Source organism: Nomascus leucogenys, chromosome 23 (genome assembly GCF_006542625.1).
Source record: "Nomascus leucogenys isolate Asia chromosome 23, Asia_NLE_v1, whole genome shotgun sequence".
NCBI lineage: Eukaryota > Metazoa > Chordata > Mammalia > Primates > Hylobatidae > Nomascus > Nomascus leucogenys.
The window spans coordinates 4,105,373-4,119,179 of NC_044403.1; positions in this window are offsets into that span (position 1 = coordinate 4,105,373).

The window sequence follows — 13,807 nt, forward strand, 5'->3', positions numbered from 1 at the left end:
TGCTAAGAAGAAAAAGCTATCAAGCCATGTAAATATTATTAAGTGTAATAAGCCAGTCAGAAAAGGCTACCTACCGTATAATTCCAAGAATATGATATTCTTAAAAAGTAAAACTATGAAGAAGTAAAAAGATGAGTGGTTTTCAAGGGGTAGGGGGAGAGGGAGAGACAAATGGGCAGAACATAGAAGATTTTTAGGGCAGTGAAACTACTCTGTATGGTAATATAATAGTGAATACATATCATTATATATTTCTCTAAACCCACAAAATTTACAACCAAAGAGTAAACTAATGTAAACAATGGACTTTAGGTGATAATGATGTATGTCTTAGTCCATTTTCTATTGCTATGACAGAATACTACAGACACAGTACTTTATAAAGAAAAAAGTTGTTTATTTAGCTTATGGTTTTAGAGGGTGCTGAGTCCAAAGGCCTGGCACTGGTATCTGGCAAGGGCCTTCGTGCTGCATCATAAGATGACAGAGTGCATCACATGGCAAGAGGTCAAGAGCAAGAGGACCAGAGAGAGCTTGCTTTGATGACAAAGCCGCTCCCACAATAATGAACCTACTCCTGTGATAGTAGCATTAAGCCATTCTTGAGGGCACAACCCTTATTAATCCATTAACCCATTCATGAAGGCAGAGGGTTAAGTTTTCAGCACACGAAGTTTTAGGGGACACACTCAAACCATAGCAATGTGTCAGTGTAGGTTTATCAGTTGTAAAAAATATACTACTTGGTGGGGGATGTTGATAATATGGAAGACTAGACATATGTGAGGGCAGGCAGTATACAGGAAATCTCCATATCTTCTACTCAGTTCTGCTGTGAATGTAAAACTGTTTTAAAAAATAAAGTCCCTTTCAAAAAAACAACAGTGTTCATCAAAAATTATCCCAACTGTCAGAGAAATACAAATTACAAAGAAAAAAATCAGACCAAAGTTTCATGTTTTATAGAGGAGTAAAACATACATATAAAATGCATTAAACATTCATATATCTTCACTGGGAGACAGTTTACCAAAATTTACATGACTGTCTCATGGTTATAAGATTATTCTTGTTTCTATTTTCTCTTTAAGATATTTTATTTGCCAAATGTTCTGTAATGAATATCTCATACTTTGGCTATTAGAGAATGTCATTCTAAACTGAACGGACACAGAGTAGGTGATGTTAACTTTAACAATTAATTAAAATGTAGTCATTTAAATGGCATTCTTGAGTGAATGGAAGAGTATTATGTTCCTCTGAAAACTATAGAATGGAAAGAAATGTTTTAGTAAGTTCTTTTTATTATTGAAGTATATTTTTCTGTCAGATTCAAACAGAAAAATAAGGCTATCCTTAAAGCTCAGAATAAGGATATAAAATTAGCAAAAATCACCAGTAGTTAATTTTACAGAATTATTGAAGCTGTTTAGGTACTCTCAGCTTTTCTCTGCTTACATTATAAAAATAAATTGTGGTTTATCAACTATGCTCCTGGAAAGAAACATGTCTCTCGATAAATGAAAAAAAAAAGCTGGAAATATACTGCATAGTAATTTTTGAAATATTTTATCTTCTCATACCAGGCTGAAAATACTTTCTGCTTTGAGAATATCATTTTTGTATGGAGCTCCGTATTGCAAATAGTCAAATGATGTTGGTCATTTTCTAAATAAAACATCACCTTTTAACATGCACTAGAGAGAATGGAAAAAACACAAGGACTATTAATCATTTTAATGGTTATTTACACAAGTAATTGGAAGATTGTCTTTACTTTGATATTGCTGGTTTTGTAGAAGTTCCTGAGGGAGAGATTACACCCCTTCTCATTTGTCCCATTCCCACTTTAACTACAGCATTTTTTATGTTCTCCATGTACACACACAGCAGGCAGGATAATAATTGGGGAAATTCAGGGCTAAGATTATACTATCAAAAACCAGTTCTAACGTATGTTACCGCTACAGTGACACACTGATTTCAAAGACAATAGTTAGATTTGACATCATGCTTATATTAATCTATAATAATCTGTTGTCTTGCTTATATTTTTCAAATTAATACAATATTGATAGACAGGATTACCATTCTGCTTCTTTGACTTTTTATTTTATTTTAAAAATATTTCAGAATTACTGCTGCCAGTTCCCTTTTTGGCATAGCATATTTTATTTCTGCAGTATGAGCAAAATCTCCCCTGGAAAATGTTGCCCCTAAGGTTATGGATTTAATTTAAAACCTAAATTTAAAAAAATGTCAGAACTCTTTTCTTAAAGCTTTAACAAGCATAAGTACTAGCTTTCCTTTTGTGTGTGTGGTGGGGGGGGCAAGCTTTCTTATTTTTACTGATGCTAGTGCATTATAGCTTGTGGTTATATATTTCAGGAAATCAGAGAACCATCTGCCAGAGGCTTCGAGGCTTTGTAACTATTTAGTTTGGGGATAGTTACATGCTGTTGTGTACCAAACTACTCCTAGAATTAGTGGTTTAAAAACACAATTTTTTATTTGCTGAAAATTCTACAATGAGTCCGGGCTCAGCTGGGCTGCTTGTCTCTACTTCTTGTGGTGCCAGTTGGGCAAACTCATGTATTTGCAGTGAGCTGATGTCATGGCTGGATCTGGGGCATCCAAGATGGACTTGCTCATATGTTTAGCACCTCATCTATGATGACTGGAATGAATGGATGCTGGCTGGTCTTTCTTTCTTCAAAGTGGTCTTTTATCTTCCAGAGTCTCTCTCTGTACATGGCTAGAGATCCATGAGGAGAGCTTGGGCTTCTTTGCACAGCATCTCAGGGAAGCAAGCAAGCAAAAGCCGAAGGTCCTGATCCCCTTAAAGCCTAGGCCTCATAGTTGTACAGCATTGCTTTTGTCGTATTCTATCAGTCCATGAAATTAATATTAGAAGATTCTACCCAAGTATATGAAATCAGGGCAGAGTGACTCGTTTGGAGACATTGTGTAACATAAAAAAAGTCTACTCATTTGACAAAGGGCTAATATCCAGAATCTACAATGAACTCAAACAACTTTACAAGAAAAAAACAAACAACCCCATCAAAAAGTGGGCAAAGGATATGAACAGACACTTCTCAAAGAAGACATTTATGCAGCCAAAAAACACATGAAAAAATGCTCATCATCACTGGCCATCAGAAAAATGCAAATCAAAACCACAATGAGATACCATCTCACACCAGTTAGAATGGTCATCATTAAAAAGTCAGGAAACAACAGGTGCTGGAGAGGATGTGGAGAAATGGGAACACTTTTACACTGTTGGTGGGACTGTAAGCTAGTTCAACCATTGTGGAAGCCAGTGTGGCGATTCCTCAGGGATCTAGACTAGAAATACCATTTGACCCAGCCATCCTGTTACTGGGTATATACCCAAAGGATTATAAATCATGCTGCTATAAAGACACATGCACACATATGTTTATTGCAGCACTATTCACAATAGCAAAGACTTGGAACCAACCCAAATGTCCCACAATGATAGACTGGATTAAGAAAATGTGGCACACATACATCATGGAATACTATGCAGCCATAAAAAAGGATGAGTTCATGTCCTTTGTAGGGACATGTATGAAGCTGGAAATCATCATTCTCAGTAAACTATCGCAAGGACAAAAAACCAAACACCGCATGTTCTCACTCGTAGGTGGGAATTGAACAATGAGAACACAGGGACACAGGAAGGGGAACATCACACTCCGGGGACTGTTGTGGGGTGGGCGGATGGGGGAGGGACAGCATTAGGAGATATACCTAATGCTAAATGATGAGTTAATGGGTGCAGGAAATCAACATGGCACATGTATACATATGTAACAAACCTGCACATTGTGCACATGTACCCTAAACCTTAAAGTATAATAATAAAAAAAAAGTCAGAGTTATCCTGAGGAATGCTTCTATCATTCTATCATTCCATTACAATGGATGCAAATAATAAACGTATCTTCCTCCTCTAGTTACCATTCAAAATCAACTCACTATTCCTACACAAGAACTTCAAAATAGTCATCCAAGAAAACCACAGAAGTAATACAATAAAACCTGCCTGAATAAAATACAGAAGTAACCCCCTAAGTGATGTGTACTTGGCCAAGAGTTGGCTGATTAATTTTTAAAGTAGGGAATGATGAAACAAATTATATGTGACCTTAAACATTTCATTTTAACCTAAAATGAGCAAACAGACCTTTATTCATGAACATTTTAATGTAAGGCCAAGGGCTTTTCTTTGAACAAAATTCTATCGGTTAGAATACATGATATGGTTTGACTCTGTCCCCACCCAAATCTCATCTTGAATTGTACTCCCATAATTCCCATGGTTGTGTGAAGGACCCCGTGGAAAATAATTTGAATCATGAGGGCAGTTTCCCCCATACTGTTCTCATGGTAGTGAATACGTCTCACGAGATCTGATGGATTTATCAGGGGTTTCCACTTTTGCATCTTCCTCATTTTCTCTTGCCACCATCACGTAAGAAGTACGTTTATGGTGAAACCCCACCCCCCGTCTCTACTAAAAATACAAAAATTAGCCAGGCGTGGTGGCGTGCGCCTGTAGTCCCAGCTACTTGGGAGGCTGAGGCAGGAGGATAGCTTGAACCTAGGAGGTGGAGGTTGCCGTGAGCCGAGATTGCGTCACTGCACTCCAGCCTGGCAACATAGCAAGACTCCGTCTCAAAAACAAAAAAACAAACAAAACAAGAAGTGCCTTTAGCCTCTTGCCATGATTCTGAGGCCTCTCCAGCCATGTGTAAGGCCAGTTAAACCTCTTTTTCTTCCCAGTCTCAGTATGTCTTTATTGGCAGTGTGAAAGTGAACTAATACAATACCACTTCATCTTTCTTGGAAAACCCCACCAATGATAACTAATGATTATCAATTTTGATAGCTTTGAAGTGGAATGGGAAACACAGTTGCGTCTCAATCTGTTTAGAAAACTTTGATTTTTATACTTTCTTCTAGTCTTTTACAGTTATCTTACCCACACCTGCTTCAATAACACAAATATTTAAGCAACTTCCTCATCATGATGTTATCTTTCCATGTCACTTGTATAATTTTCATAAAAATTGCAATTAGTCCTGATAGGAAGTACAACAGGATTAACTTTGGGAACCAACTCAGCTGACTCTTAGCAATTGTACAACTCAATACAGTGGGAGCAGAAGTGCACAGGCTGACTAGAGAATGTTTACTAGGTTGTGGGCAACCACAGTATGTTTTACAGAGGAAATGAGAATGTCTGTTAATCTGGTGACATGATGAAGTGGAATTGTTTAAGAGTTTCTATTATAGGTGAAATACATCCTAGGTAAATTAGTAGTACGAACTATGAGTTTCACTATTATTCAGATTCCCCCGTGTGACTCAATTTTTGGTTGATTCATATGGGCTGGTCATCAATAACCTTGCATCCAGGAATGTAAAATAAAATTCTCTATTGCTTGAGTGGTTACAAAGGTTCCAATGCTGCAACAGCAGATTGTCTAGGTTCTATTAAACATTTGTTCATCTAGATGCCCTTTCTCCAACTCTGCTCCCGTAAGATCATGTTGTACCCAGGGTCTACACAATTTGCTCACGTGCCACAGTATTTGGTTATCAGCCGTGGGCAGCCTGATTAAATGTCTGTGATCCTCAGTCAACCTAGAAGGTCATTTTCTTCAGCAAAAGTATTTATTTCCGCACAAAAATGTATAAATTAAATAAGATTTGTTTGTTGTGGACAAATAAGGGATACGTTATCATGCTCTGAAGGAAACCCAAATGTACTTGCACAGCCAAAGGGCTTTCGGAAATGTCTGGTCAATTCTCTATCTATCTGTTACTGACTTTTTGAACAACAACGACGACAACAACAACAACAAAGCTGGAAGAAAAATGTATTCAAAGGCTTTCAAGTCCTTGACTTTCTACTGGTAAACTAAAAGGAAGAAATATGCTTTTGAGTAAGGAGTCTTCATTTCCATTTTGAATTTGCTAGCACGTGAGGCAGGAAAGGACTGAAACTGTTCTGATTAAAATTACTTTAATACATAAGGTAGAGACTTTCCATGAGAACAGTGTCCATTAATATTAAACTTTGCCATTTCTCCTGTAAAAATATTCTATTAGACTCTGATAAATGTGGATGTAGTAAACAAAGTAACAAATGAATGGATATAGAAAAAACACCATATTATTTGTATTGTAATGCAATCTCCAAAAATCTAATCTCAGTTATAAATTAATCTACTGTTCAATGATATCCTATGATATCACTTAATAATACTAATTTATTACAATTTAAAATGAAAAAGTTCAGTCAAAGTTACTGATATGAATGTTAAAGGTTAAAATTAACTGAATATTCTTAAAAGGTCTTTGCTTATTTGGAAGAACATTTAAAATAGCCCTCTTATAGCTATAGGTGGCCTTGGATCCCAGCTGCCGTGTGTTTCTGGAAGAACTAAAATACCAATGCCATTTGTTAGCATGGTTTAACAAGCAGAGAGGAGTTCCTCTTTGGAGTGGTGGTGCCATTTTTGGATTCATCTACAGAGACCCCCAAATATCCTTTATGATGTTACAGTTAGAGACTTGAAATTATTTTTCTCTTCGTGTTAATAAATATATGTGTTGCATCAAGTCTGGCAAAATAATAAATGGATGTTCATTAAATAAAAGAAATGAAGGCTAGGTACGGTGGCGCACATCTGTAATCCCAGCACTTTGGGAAGCTGAGGTGGGTGGAATTTCTGAGGTCAGGAGTTCTAGACCAGCCTGGCCAACATGGAAACCCCATCTCTACTAAAAATACAAAAATTAGCCGGGCATAGCAGCTGCTCGGGAGGCTGAGGCAAGAGAATTGCTTAAACCCAGGAGGCAGAGATTGCAGTGAACTGAGATTGCACCAGCACACTCCAGCCTGGGCAGCAGAGTGAGACTCCGTCTCAAAAACAACAAAAAAGAAGTTAACTGTTTCATTTTAAAAAGGAACTAGAATGTTAAATTAATAAAGGTTGCACTTGTAAAGTAAATCGCATATTTTTTATTCAAAAGGGTTTGTTTTGATTTTGGTCTCATACCTCTCTTCCACTTCACAGTTGAATGGACATTCGTGGATCACTCTTCCGTGTGAGGTTCCAAGTGAAGGCTCAAGTCACTCTTCCATTCATGGAGTTCTACCTACCCCCACCTCATGCAGAGTGAAAGCCCTATCGGCCCTGCCTGACTTGTCCCTTCTCTGTCCCCATCGTTTGCTGCTAACTCTGGAGTCCCTCATTTCCAGCCACACAGGGCACCGTGAGGCCCCTGGAACTCATAACACAGGTACAGCCCTGCCTGCCAGTGAATCAAATTGTATAAAATGTAAGAAAACTAAGGAAAGGCTGCATGTTCCTGTATGTTCCAACACTCTAGGTTCTCATGTAGGATAATATTTGGTGATTGAAAACTTCATAATCCCAGAATATTCAATGGTGCCATTTTCATATTCCTTATAGATGTGTATGGATGCACAAAGACTCTTTTTTTTTGGTTGATTCTTTTCATTTTTTTTCTGTGAAAGAACTTTTCAGAACTCAAGGTTTCTGTGAGGATTATAAGTGGCTATTCTAACCTATCTACTTCGGGTTCCAGTTAGGAGGTCTAATCTAGTCTTGTCCAAAGCAGAATCTCTGCCCTGTCCAAATTGCTAGAGAAGGAAAGCAGGAAATGCGCCTCCTCCCTGTGTCTTTCAAAGGATGGTTATTGACTAGGTACCTACTTTTCCTACTACCACTGTCAGTTCCCTGAGTCAGGCCACTAACCAAAGTGCTATTTATGCTACAAAGTGTTATAACAAGAAAGGTTTCATGAGCACACTGACCTATCACATAGAAACTTGACTGACCTTTGAATATTATAACCCTAGATGTAGACTTCTAAATTGAGCATGCCTGGAATTCCACTTGATACTGGCATTTTAGAGAGGCTTCAAGAAAAACTGTTCAGGTGCCTGTAAGATCATCTGCTTTGGATAATGAAGGATTGACACACTTTAAAGTGTTCTCAACACACATTCTCTTATAGTCTCGAAATACAGAGAGACAGCTACTCATCTTTCACACCCAAAAGCACACGGTGTAAAAGAAAGTTGTCTCGAGTGTCACCGAATGTCACTGGGTTAGTGATGGAGAAATAATGGATGATATCTTGACTGACGGGAGGAAGTAGAAAGCCATTAACAGCAGTGAAGAAAATCATTTTGGGAAATGAAAAAAGGATAGGAGAGAAGCAGAGCATAGAGCTTCAGCGTGGTGTGGGTTCACTAAGGCTGTGGAGGCAGCTGAGTGCCACCACCCAGAGGTTCTACAGTTGGACAAGCTCTGCTCCATCTACAGGTGACAGAGCCAAACTCCACAGCCCCACAACCCCCAGCGGTAGGATCAGAACGGAAACAACTACAATCACAATGAATGTACATATTGCAAATACATAGTGGTGTGTGGTTTTATAGAAATCATTTCATTTGTTTACATAATGGCCAAATGAGGACGTTATTGGCCCTATTTTTTCAGTGAAAGAGAATAAAATATAGACATAAACCCAAAATTTAGCATAATCCAAAATTATGCTAAATAATGTCATAGTAAGAAATGTCACCTAGGGCTACTGAATCCAAATCTTGTTCTCTTTCCATTTTACCTAAGCAGTTTCCATCTATCCTGTCACAAAAAAAAAGGAGGCTCATTATCCTCACCCAAGACCACCAATAAAAGGTTAAATTATGGTCACTATTTTTCTTTTTTTTATTATTATTATACTTTAAGTTCTAGGGTACATGTGCACAACGTGCAGGTCTGTTACACATGTATACATGTGCTATGTTGGTGTGTTGCACCCATTAAGTTGTCATTTACATTAGGTATATCTCCTAATGCTGTCCCTCCCCGCTCCCCCCATCACATGACAGGCCCCAGTGTGTGATGTTCCCCTTCCTGTGTCCATGAGTTCTCATTGTTCAATTCCCACCTATGAGTGAGAACATGCAGTGTTTGGTTTTTTGTCCTTGTGATAGTTTGCTGAGAATGATGGTTTCCAGCTTCATCCATGTCCCTACAAAGGACATGAACTCATCACTTTTTATGGCTGCATAGTATTGCATGGTGTATATGTGCCACATTTTCTTAATCCAGTTTATCATTGATGGACATTTGGGTTGGTTCCAAGTCTTTGCTATTGTGAATAGTGCCGCAATAAACATACGTGTGCATGTGTCTTTATAGCAGCATGATTTATAGTCCTTTGGGTATATACCCAGTAATGGGATGGCTGGGTCAAATGGTATTTCTAGTTCTAGATCCGTGAGGAATCACCACATTGTCTTCCACAATGGTTGAACTAGTTTACAGTCCCACCAACAGTGTAAAAGTGTTCCTATTTCTCCACATCCTCTCCAGCACCTGTTGTTTCCTGACTTTTTAATGATGACCATTCTAACTGGTGTGAGATGGTATCTCATTGTGGTTTTGATTTGCATTTCTCTGATGGCCAGTGACGATGAACATTTTTTCATGTGTCTTTTGGCTGCATAAATGTCTTCTTTTGAGAAGTGTCAGTTCATGTCCTTCGCCCACTTGTTGATGGGGTTGTTTGTTTTTTTCATGTAAAGTTGTTTGAGTTCTTTGTAGATTCTGGATATTAGCCCTTTGTCAAATGAGTAGATTGCAAAAATTTTCTCCCATTCTGTAGGTTGCCTGTTCACTCTGATGGTAGTTTCTTTTGCTGTGCAGAAGCTCTTTAGTTTAATTAGATGCCATTTGTCAATTTTGGCTTTTGTTGCCATTGCTTTTGGTGTTTTAGACATGAAGTCCTTGCCCATGCCTGTGTCCTGAATGGTATTGCCTAGGTTTTCTTCTAGGGTTTTTATGGTTTTAGGTCTAACATGTAAGTCTTTAATCCATCTTGAATTAATTTTTGTACAAAATTGATAGACTGCTAGCAAGACTAATGAAGAAAAAAGAGAAAAATCAAATAGATGCAATAAAAAATGATAAAGGGGATATCACCACCGATCCCACAGAAGTACAAACTACCATCAGAGAATACTATAAACACCTCTATGCAAATAAACTAGAAAATCTAGAAGAAATGGATAAATTCCTGGACACATACACCCTTCCACGACTAAACCAGGAAGAAGTTGAATCCCTGAATAGACCAATAACAGGCTCTGAAATTGAGGCAATAATCAATAGCTTACCAACCAAAAAAAGTCCAGGACCAGACGGATTCACAGCCAAATTCTACCAGAGGTACAAGGAGGAGCTGGTACCATTCCTTCTGAAACTATTCCCATCAATAGAAAAAGAGGGAATCCTCCCTAACTGATTTTATGAGGCCAGCATCATCCTGATACCAAAGCCTGGCAGAGACACAACAAAAAAAGAGAATTTTAGACCAATATCCCTGATGAACATCGATGCAAAAATCCTCAATAAAATACTGGCAAACCGAATCCAGCAGCACATCAAGAAGCTTATCCACCATGATCAAGTGGGCTTCATCCCTGGGATGCAAGGCTGGTTAAACATACGCAAGTCAATAAATGTAATCCAGCATATAAACAGAACCAAAGATAAAAACCACATGATTATCTCAATAGATGCAGAAAAGGCCTTTCACAAAATTCAAAAACCCTTCATGCTAAAAACTCTCAATAAATTAGGTATTGATGGGACGTATCTCAAAATAATAAGAGCTATCTATGACAAACCCAGAGCCAATATCATACTGAATGGACAAAAACTGGAAGCATTCCCTTTGAAAACTGGCAGAACACAGGGATGCCCTCTCCCACCACTCCAATCAACATAGTGTTGGAAGTTCTGGCCAGCGCAATCAGGCAGGAGAAAGAAATAAAGGGTATTCAATTAGGAAAAGAGTAAGTCAAATTGTCCCTGTTTGCAGATGACATGATTGTATATGTAGAAAACCCCATCGTCTCAACCCAAAATCTCCTTAAGCTGATAAGCAACTTCAGCGAAGTCTCAGGATACGAAATCAATGTGCAAAAATCACAAGCATTCTTATACACCAATCACAGACGAACAGAGAGCCAAATCATGAGTGAACTCCCATTCACAATTGCTTCAAAGAGAATAAAATACCTAGGAATCCAACTTACAAGGGATGTGAAGGACCTCTTCAAGGAGAACTACAAACCTCTGCTCAATGAAATAAGAGGACACAAACAAATGGAAGAACATTCCATGCGCATGGATAGGAAGAATGAATATGGTGAAAATGGCCATACTGCCCAAGGTAATTTATAGATTCAATGCCATCTCCATCAAGCTACCAACGACTTTCTTCACAGAACTGGAAAAAACTACTTTAAAGTTCATATGGAACTAAAAAAGAGCCTGCATTGCCAAGTCAATCCTAAGCCAAAAGAATAAAGTTGGAGGCATCACGCTACCTGACTTCAAACTATACTACAAGGTTACAGTAACCAAAACAGCATGGTACTGGTACCAAAACAGAGATATAGACCAATGGAACAGAACAGAGACCTCAGAAATTATACCACACGTCTACAACCATCTGATGTTTGACAAACCTGACAAAAACAAGAAATGGGGAAAGGATTCCCTATTTAATAAATGGTGCTGGGAAAACTGGCTAGCCATATGTAGAAAGCTCACTATTTTTCATTTAAAAGAGCAGAGAAGTACAATTTAAAAATAATTTCATTCAATAATTCTACCCACTGGTACTTAGTTAACCCCTCAGCTATCAGGCCAATTCAGTTATTTATTAAAATTCATTCACTGAAGGGAAACAGACAGCAATGGTCTAAGTGTAAGTTGTCTTGGAAAATAAACAGGACAGAGTCCTTCTAGGTCATTCCTAGAAGTCATTTGTATTAACTCATTGTGTGAGGTCAGGTTATTTAGTGGACCTCTCATTTGAGAACGTGTCACACTTTCCTAAATTACCTAAGAATTTTCTTGTATCTATCTCTTATGGACAAAGAAGGAGTACAATTATAGCAGAAAGTGACTATCTGAATTATTAATAATGATTAATAGGCAGGCCATTAGGATTACCTACATTTATCAAAGAGAGATTTATTGACTTGATAATTCAAATGTTATGGCGGGAACTAGGTTCAGGTTAAGAACACAGACCAAATGCTTCCCATTCGGAATAAAGGAAGATCTAGGCACTTGATGAATGGCAGACAGTAAAATGAGTGAGATAGTTTATTTGGATAATTTTTAGTTTTGTGAAAGTCAGGTTTATGAATTTCTAGTCACATTTTCCCTTTGATTTTTTTGTCAATATGAAATAGTAAATAAATATCTTACTTTAAGCATAGCTAACTAAATAAATTAATGTGTAAGAATGGCAATCGGACAAATCATGGTGTGTACACTCAGAAAGGAAATTGCAAACAGGAGTAAGAAAGTTGCTGAAATAATAAAAAATGACCAAACTCTTTGGGTTTTGAAAAGATTATTTGAAAACCTAAAGAAAATGACTGAAATCAAATATATAATTAAACTTTAATTATATAGGTTTCATCAATAAGTAATCTTTGTTTATTGTCTGGATTATAGTCCAACTGTATTGCTTTCTGACCTCAGCCTGTGGACTTTTGGTTGACCTTAAGAATAATAGAGCTGAATGAATACGTATTTTAATTTACAATTTTCTATAACATGTAGACAGCCAAGTTTCATACACTTTCTTAATGTCATCTATTCTAAACTGGCTTTCCATAATGCCATACTTTTCAGGGATATAATATTCATGTTGTATAATAGGAAACAAATTTCCTACTGAAGAAATTGTATTAGTCCATTCTCACATTGCTGTAAAGAACTACCTGAGACTGGGTCATTTATAATGAAAAGAGGTTTAACTGGCTCATAATTCCATAGGCTGTACTGTATAGGAAGCATAGCTGGGGAGGCCTCAGGAAATCTTCAACCATGGCAGAAGGTGAAGGGGAAGCTGGCACGTCCTACATGGCTGGAGCAGGAGGAAGAGGCGAGGGGGTTGGGGGTGCCACCCACTTTTAAAACAACCAGATCTCCTGAGAACTCACTCATTATCATGAGAATAGGAAGGAGGAAGTCTGTTCTCATGATTAAGTCACCTCCCACCAGGCCCCTCTTCCAACACTGGGGATGACAGTTGGACATGAGATTTGGGCTGGGACAGAAATTCATGCTATGTCAGAAATGAGATTTCAGTAGCCCAGTTTCTCGAAATTTGAGTTTATTTCACTTCTGTCTCTGAGAAGTGGCCCCTAAAAGCTGAATACATTGGCCAATGAAATGAAGTCAAGTAATTATCCCAGTGGAAGATTTAATTAGTAGCTATGTATTTATCATTCCCCTAGTGGGCTATTATCCCTGAAAGTTTAACTGAATCATCTTTTTGAAAAACTCATAGATTTACTAGAGATACTGTCCTCCTTATACTTTCTTTAAAGAACATTGGTTCTTAGTAATATGACTAAAATAATAATTTATGTATTTTTAAATGATATATAGTTTATTTCTTCCAGCTATGGTTTCCTCACCTGTAAGGTAGGGACAATAATAATTTTAAAGAATAGTGAAGACTAAATAATTGAATGAATGGAAAAACACTTCATAAACTGTAAAATATAATGCAAATATAAAGTATCAGCCCCATTGTCATAGCTTATTTGGACTTATTTTGTTGTTGTGTTTCCTTCCTTTCATTTTTCCCTTAGGCACCTCCTCCCTCCGAAGAATTATGTCCTATTCATACG